Genomic DNA, 8,442 nt, shown 5'->3' on the forward strand with positions numbered 1-8,442 from the left:
ACTGACTACAGCCATTTCCACCAGGGTTTACTTTTCCTTTGGTGGGGGGAGATGAAGATCTAACACATTGCATCACACCCCTTGGAAAGCTGAGCTAGCATCTCTGGTGGCACCTATCAATCCCTTCTCAGTACCTCAGAACTGGACAGCCTAATAACAGGGTGGACAGTTGGTTCCAGTCAGGTTGCCCTGAAGGGTCTGTCAGTTGGGGGTGCTCCCAAGTTGGGGGTGCTCGCTAACAATTTCCATGTTCTTAGTAGAGGTTGGGAATTGGGTCTTTACTTTGTTCTCCTGACTACTATGGTCTGGCTTGAGGAGAGAATTTGGGACAGAATGTGTTATGGGTTGAATTTTGTCTCCCCCCCCCCACCATTCATATGTTGACGTCCTAGCCCCCGGTACCTCAGAATGTCACTGTACTTGGAGACAGGGTCTTTTCGGAGACAGTTAAAATGAAGTCATTAGGGCAGCCCTACTCCTCTGTGACTGGTGTCCTTATAAGAGGAGATTGGGACTCAGACACACACAGAGGAAAGACCATGTGAAGACCCAGGGTTGTCTGAGTAGACAACCCAGATGGCAGACAACCATCTACCAGCCAAGGAGACAGGCCTTAGAAGAAACCAAACCTGCTGATACCTTGATGTCAGACATTCAGACTCTATGGCTGTGAGAAACTAAATTTGTGTTGTGGAAGCCACACGGTCTGTGGGATTTTTTATGACAGCTCAGCAGACTAATAGGGAGTGTCATTCAAGTTACCCAAGGCTCAGAGAGGAAAACTTAAGGTTTTAACAACAACAACAACAACAACAACAACAACAACAACAACAACACAGTGTTAATCATCATCATCAATGTGCACTGAATGTGTAAATATTGAAAGGTCATTTTGTGGGTGACATAACTTGGGTATAAACAGGACATGTTTCTTATGAATAGAGCAGAATTTCTTTGTAAAATCTCCACTGTTTGGGGGTCTCAGGGAGTATTCAGTTATGAGTGCTGCCTGGTGATACTAGTTCATCTATAGATCAGGTAAATACAAAATGATTAACCTTAATTTTCCTGCTTATTTTCTGAGAAATGTTCGTGCCTCTTTGGCCGTTGGGTGAAAGGGGGTGGTGTGCAGGAAGGAAGACCTATTAGAGGCCTCAGGTTCCTTTTCTCAAACATCCTTTGAAATGAGATGTGTCTAGACTCCAGGGGCAGCCAGAGCACGCTCACAGAGGAGATATATCACAGAGATATATACCCAGGGACGGTCATAAAAGTCTCCGCTTGTGATGCGTTTGGGTGAGTTACAGAACCAATAGCTTTGATCAAGTGCCCAGCTGTACTCGATTAGCAGAAGGATAATGAGAACTGAGCAGCAAGGGGTGGAGGGCAGGGGGAGGGCCGTGGGGGTGGGGCTGGGGCGGTGCAGTGGGAGGGGCCTGTGGTATTTACCTATCAGAGGCCATTCTCTGAGCTTCCGGGGAGGGGGCCTGCCTAGGCAGTGTTGGGGGTCCTGTGGCTGCCTTAGAGCAGTAATAAGGGCTCCCCTTGGTGCTGCCTCCTCCTTGCCAGGTGCTTTCATCTGTATCCATTCCATTTCCTCCTCCCAGCAGCACATGGAGAGAAAGGCTGGGAAGTGTGTGCTCCTTTTATGGCTGGAAGTTGGGAGTGGGTGGGACCAGAAGCCCTGAGAGACTGGGAAGAGGGGAGGGCAGAGAGAGGCAGGCACCTGCTGTGATTCCAGTGGTTCTCTGGCTGTGCTTGCAGGGCACCAGTTCTGGAACTATCTTTTTATCCCCCATTTGGCTTATCCTTGTCTCTCTTTCCATGTTTCCCCCTTGATTCCTACTCTTTGCTTTCCTTCCTCCCTCCTCCCTTCCTTCTTTCCATCCTTCCTTTTTCATCATGCCCTTGTTTCCTCCTGCCTTCTCTTCCTTGCCAGTCTCTTTCTTGTAGAACTCCTTCCCTTTCCTCTTCCTTCTGTCCCTGTTTTCTTTCCCTCTTTCTTCTAATTTTTCTCAATAGTGTCAATAATAACTTTTTAAAATTAACCACTAGAGTTTAGCATTCAACACACACTGGTTATGGCTGGGCACCCTGGACATGTTGAACAGGAGAGAAGAGCCAGTCCTCGCGTAGCTGAGGGTCCACAGCGAACACTGATGATAAATAAGAAATTATTATAAGACAAAGTTGGTGTTTTAAAAGGTCCAATGGATAACTCTCCTCTTCCTCACTTAAGATCTGAGCCAACCAAGATACAAGATGAAGGGGTAAGGCAGATGGCAAATCAAGTCAGCACTGAGATTCACAGGAAGCTGTTATTGGAGAATATAGCTTACACCTTTAGGCAAATGGGCTGCCTGACACTGAATCTTGGTTTGTTCAGCTGGTCCATTAGTCCCGGAAGTCTGGGTCAGGCCAACGCTCCCATTTGCAGCAGGAGAGTCTGCATCCCAGTGAAAGCCCCAGGGGATGAGCAGGCAGGCATGGGATGTGCTTCCTGCAGGGAACTTGCGCCTAAGAGAGGGGAGGAGGGCTAGGTTAACTAGGTCATGGTTCCTTCTTCCCCTTTGTAAGAATCAGTATAAACTCAGCATGGGTGAATGAGGGGTGGAGAGAGGGGCCAGGAGTATGATGCTGGTGGAAGCTCACCTCCAATGGAGTAAAAAACCAGGAGTGGAAATGTAGCTCCCCACCTCCTCTGTCCTGTACCAGCACTCAGAGCAAGTGTGTGTGTATGTGTGTTTGTGTGCATGCACATGTGTGTGAGTGTGTGTGATGGTACATAGGAGGAACCTAACCTCACCTAATGTAGGAAGTGACGTCTAATCTGAGACTTACAGGATTGCTACCTACCTTGATGTGATAAGGTGTCAGACAAAATTCAGAACAAAGTATGCAAATTTACTTCTCCCTCTAAACTTCTTTATAAAACAAAACTCTGGGGAAGTGTCTCATTCAGTTATTCTGTCAACAAATATATATTTAATTGTCTATTAAATGCAAGCTACTTTACCCAGGAGGAGGAATAGATTGATTGGATGTAGCTTCTGCCCTCCAGGAGCATTTGGACTGTATGCTGAGTAAGACATCCTCATAGAGGGCCAACATGCAAGGTGGGGCATGGAGCATTGGTTGCTTGTTGTTGAAACAAAGTAAGAGCTCTCAGTGGGCTACATGAGGCTTTTATGGGGCTCGTGTGGAGAAGAAGAAAGTTCTTAATGGGGTGGAGGTGGTAAGGAACCAAGCCTTGAATGGCTAGTAGGATTTAAACAGGTAGTCTTGACCTTCTAAGTAGAAAAAAAGCATCATCAAAGGCATGGAGGCCATCAAAGATGGCAGAGATCAGTGAGTAGTCCAGTGTGTCTCAAATACTGTACAGGAAGAAAGAAGTTGGAAACACTAACTTAAAAGAAGAGATGGGACCCAGACTCTTGAAAGTCAGTGTGAGGGTCTGCCCACACTTTGATCCCCAGTGTTGATGAAGGTTGCTGAGCAGGAAGCATGAGGTAGTTGGATGGCTGTTTAGAACATTCACACCCATTGCAATGCTCTTTGGGTTGGAGGAAACAGAACTTGAAGACAGTAGGGATCTTGGAAAGCTTTGAAATAGTCCAGGTTGGAAGTTCTGATTGTCAGCAATGAGGGTGGAATAAGTGGATAGATCTGAGTGGATAGAAGGTGGAATAAGTGGATAGATCTGGGTTGCCCCATTTTGTGGCTTCCTCAGCCACAGTGAGGAAGTGCTCCCAGTGCTCCCCAGCCTATGAACACATAAGGGGAAGAAGAAAAGGCGGCAGCTCACTCATGATTGGAACTAGTCAAGGCAGACTCAGAGGAAGCTTATGTGTGTGTGGAGTACAAGCCCCAGTGAGAGAACACTGTGAGGTCCAGTGGGACAGCCTCTCATGCCAGGTCCTATGTGATCAGGGAGTGGCAGGGTCAGAGAGATTGGACCCAGCAGGAGGGCTGGTACTCCGTGAGGACTGTGAGGTTCTGCAGGAGAACAAGGTTTGCACCTTCTTGCTGTTGGGCTTTGTCTCATCGTGTAAATTTTAGGGTCCACCAAAGGCAGAAACAATAAAGAAAACAAGATCCAGAGAGATAGACTTATCATGAAGGAGCTGGATCAGAGTAGCATTCCAAGCCCTGTTTGCAGGTCTCTGCTGTAGGGTGTTGTCCTTTCCCTCCGGGGGTGCCAGCGTTCCTCCATTATTGCTTGGACTTCATGACTTCCTTGTTCTCAGAAAGAGAAAGGAGCTTATTAAGTGAAGTGGCTGCCAAGTGTATTTTAAGATGAACAAAGCCTAGATCATTTTTTTTCCTCACCACATACCATACATAATTGTATGAAGGGCAGGATTTATTTGGTTTGCATTATGATTTTTTTTCCCTCAAGCTTAATTACAGTGTTAAAAAGGCAACTACAACTTGAAAGAAACAAGGCCTACCGTCATGGAGACCAGCATGACCATTCTGTATTTGAAACACAGCTTCTTTGTGAAGGGAATTAATTGTATATGAAACTTTGGGGCTTATGTAAAACACATTTTTATGAAAATAAACTTGAACAGTCATTAAAATGAATAGTTGTTTTAAATAAGACTCAAACTGCATGGTGGTGCCAATGAATTTTAGATGCCTTCTTTATTGGCTTTGTTTTGGGTTCAACTCTGCATTTCTAAGACAATATCAGGGCCCTGGATGTAAGTCTTAGTTTATAATTGGGAATCAAATGTATAGTTCCAATGATAGATTATTAGGGGAGGTAAGAAAATGAATAAGCTTGAATAGTATTCAGGTCTAAGGAACTTCATGAATAAATAATTCTATGTTGGAAAATCCAACATGTTAGAAGGAAGTGGTGCCTGATAGTTTGGCCTCAGACCAAAGAACCAGTTAATGGAACTCAGCTCTCCAGCTTTGGGACAGTCCTCAGGTAATCTGTAAATCAGAAATGTGAGTGACGACCCCCACGTTCTCCTCTGCTAGCATTGACATGGGATGTCTCTGGCTCAGAGATCTGTATGGTTCAGGGACGAGTCTAGAGCAGAGCTCTCAGTGGGGTGGACTACTTGAAACTCTAGCTTAAACAAGCTCCTCCTTGGGGAAGGAGTGGGGCTTAGACCTCTTTGTGCCTGGTGTTCTGCCCTTCTGCCTGCACTTCTCTACTCTTGTTGGGAAGGTGGTTTTTGAGCAGCACTGCTCAGCAGTGTGAGCTCAACAGCTGTTCTGGGGCAGATGGGAAAGTGACATCTTTTTTAATTGGTGGGAACTCAGGCTCATGTCCCCAGTCCTTGGAAGAATGCCTCACTGTTTCCACACCCCAACCACCCACACGCATGTGGTCTCTACCCCACTAAATCACTAGCATCTCTCCTCTCCTTCAGGGTGTGTTTTCCTCCTTACACTGAGATCCTTGCGGTTATTTAGATAAAAAATTGCATAAAGAAAAAGAAGGGAATATCTTAGAACAGTATGTAAGGATGTATAGGAAGAGTGCCCTCACCTGGCTTTGTATTAACATACATAATTTAATTGATGGTCCATTGACCTCAATTCTAGAATAGGTAATGACACCATTTTGTATTTTCCTTTGGGTTGTTGTGCATTCTCAGTGATGTAACACCTCATGCTATTGATATCCTTCTCTACCCACTTCTCTGATTCCCTGCTTATAGTTCTTTCCTAGTTTGAACAGAGAGCCCCAGAGGCAATCAGAGAGGCCTCCAGACTAGTGGCAATTTGTGAAGTGAAGTGAGGGAGCACCCAGGCCATACCAGCCAGAAGCAGAACGTTTCCAGTTAGGTGACTCCTACAACCTCCAGGTGCTGGTCTGAACTGCTGTAAGGAGGTCTTATTGCCTTCTGCAGGGTGTGCTGGATGCACTATTACCCCTACTGGCCTCTGGATACATTCCTTTGGCAATTTTCTCCATCTACCCACTACCCAGTAAAGGTGTTCGTAGCCTGTGGTGTGATGGTATCAGACACATTGTTTCCATGGCAACCACAGCCCAGGCCCCTTGGAATAGTAAATCTGCTTAGGTGGCTTTCCCTTATCTTTAGGTGTGGGGATGACCTCCACATCCCTACAGTCATCTCCCTGAAAGTGGGGACCAGGTAGGCTCCACCTTCTGCTGCATGGAGAGGGACCCAGGGCAAGAAGGAACGTTACAGGTGCTTGGAAAGGCTTGTGCAATGATTTATTTTTCATGGTGGAAATGCATTCAAACCTAGAAGTTCTGAAGTGCGTTTTGCTCTGGCCCCCAAATGCATGACTAGAAACACGGAGCCTTGACATTTCTCTTCCCTTTCAGTGCCATGGCTCAGTGAATCAATTCAAACCCATTAAGATTTCAGAATGACAGGAGGAGAAAATCCTTCCAGTGAACACTCTTAGGATACTGTGACCGAACACCATTTCCTTAGACCTGGACCATTTTCTCGTTTTGAAAATCCCATCAATTGCAATCCCCTCCTCGAGGCTGAGCATCTCGTTTTTACTTTCCTATTTCTTGACACAAAAGCCTATAGCAAAGGCTTGTAGATACATGAATTACATACTTGTTAGTGACACCACGTTGCCCCATGTTTAAGAGGTAACGTGGAAAGAGTTTTCAATTTCTCTGGGTTTATAAATCTAAAGAGATAATTATCCTTCAAAAGAGTGGGGGTGGCCACCAGAGTCAGGAAACTCAGCATGCAGACCTGGGCTCTGCTCCCAACTAGTCTTATGATCCTTGTTTGTAGGATTCTCAAGTGAAATTGTGTATGTGTGCCTGTGTGTGTGTGTGTGTGTGTGTGTGTGTGTGTGTGTGTGTGATGTCTTAAGCAAACTGGTTTTCTGTGGGAGCACAATTGAATTTTTAAAAATCTAAATTAAGCACATATTCTTTGGGAGCACATCTGTTGCACAGAGTGAGGCCCATTCCATCAATACAGTTGCCTGCAGAGCAATGAAGTCATTCCCATCTAATTCCTGAAACCAGAAATGAGGATAACAGGCCAGTATTAAATATTAAAGTTTTTCACATTTTGCTGTTCTCTTCCAGAGAACACAAAGAGCACTGACATATTTCTGGAGCTCAGGTGGATAGCTAATGGACTGGAGGAGCTTTCAACTCAACTGGAGCGATACATAAAGAGAAAACTTAATTACAGTTAGGATTCCGTGGGTTAACTGGGTAAGCAAGTAGCCTCCATATTTCATAGCATCTAAGACACAATTGATTTTAAGATGCACCATTATTTTATGTACCTCTGAGGAAAAAAGTACTGCCAATTAAACTGTGACCACAATGCTTTATATCTTAGAATGGTAATTTTACCCTTATTGAAAGAGCTCTTTAAGATTTGTTTAGATACTTGTGCATACATTAAAATGAAAATACAAGCAAAATATGTTGGTTGTGATATTCTTAAATTGTCTTCACAAGGTGGGCTCTGCCGATTGGCTCTCTGATTTAGAGTTGCTGGTGTCTATGGTTCTCTAGGCAATGCCTCTCTCTGTGAAATTAAGACTAGTGAACACAAGCATTTCTTCCCACAGCACTGCACCATTGATCTGGGGGTTTCTTCCCAGACCCTGACACACATTTACAAGTTCTAGAACTGGTGCTTTCTTCATCGTACAGGAAGGTATGAATCCAGGACTCATTTATTTTTTTCTTCAAATGATCCTTAAATGGTTCATTGATTAAAAGACCAAGGTTTGTAATTATGTAACCTTGCCACCAGGACAACAACCAAGTGTGCTCATGTGTGGACAGTGACAGTGCTGTAATTTCCATCTTGTTTGACAACAATTGTAAGATGCCAACACCAACACCATGAGGGCTGCCCTGGTAAGCTGCTTTCTACTTCCTTCCAATTTCCTTCTTCTCTAATCTCAGATAGCTCTTATATGTGGAACAGTCTTAGGTATAACTCATCCAGTTCGATGCATGGATGAGGATGCCTGATGTTCTCGGTGGCCAAGTCCTGTATGCTTATTACATAGAAATGGGAAGTAGAAGAGAGAGGGCAGAGCCTAGATTCTTGCCTTCGAGGATAGGTAGCTGTACTCACTAGTAATATGGAACTCAAGTAATGATCCAGCTTAAACAGCTCCTTCTCAGGAAATCCTGCTCCAGTATCCTTGCTGTGCTGACATAGTAGCCCATACTGACCTCTGTCACAGCATGCCCCATGTGTATGTGGCCATTGTGATGTCCTTGAGAGCAGCAACCCTATCTATTCATCCTTGTAACCCAGTGCCTGGTGCAATGCCCAGGCTTTAGTAGACTTTGGGTGAACAGTTGCCAAAAGACCGAGGATGGAAAGAATGGGGCAGGAAATGCTCAGGGACAGGGAAATGCCAGCCACATTTAGAGAAGGTGGAGTCTTGTTGTTTGTCTGAGATGGAGGGTGTATGACAGGAAGCAGTGGAAAGTCAGAACAG

The 8,442-nt window shown here is 45.0% G+C and overlaps 1 long non-coding RNA gene across 2 annotated transcripts; it reads right to left on the bottom strand.

The window, feature by feature from the left end:
* Positions 1-2,299: 2,299 nt before the first annotated feature.
* LOC109498356 lies at positions 2,300-8,159 on the bottom strand. Of its 2 annotated transcripts, XR_006595907.1 has the most exons (3): positions 8,070-8,159; positions 4,020-4,242; positions 2,300-2,517 (listed from the first exon to the last, which is right to left on the bottom strand). It is a non-coding gene; the product is annotated as an uncharacterized LOC109498356 (long non-coding RNA). The 2 variants fall into 2 exon arrangements; XR_002740847.2 differs by having other exon boundaries at positions 2,300-4,242.
* Between the last annotated feature and the right edge of the window lie 283 nt (positions 8,160-8,442).

This window comes from Felis catus, chromosome A3, assembly GCF_018350175.1.
Source record: "Felis catus isolate Fca126 chromosome A3, F.catus_Fca126_mat1.0, whole genome shotgun sequence".
Taxonomy (NCBI): Eukaryota; Metazoa; Chordata; class Mammalia; order Carnivora; family Felidae; genus Felis; species Felis catus.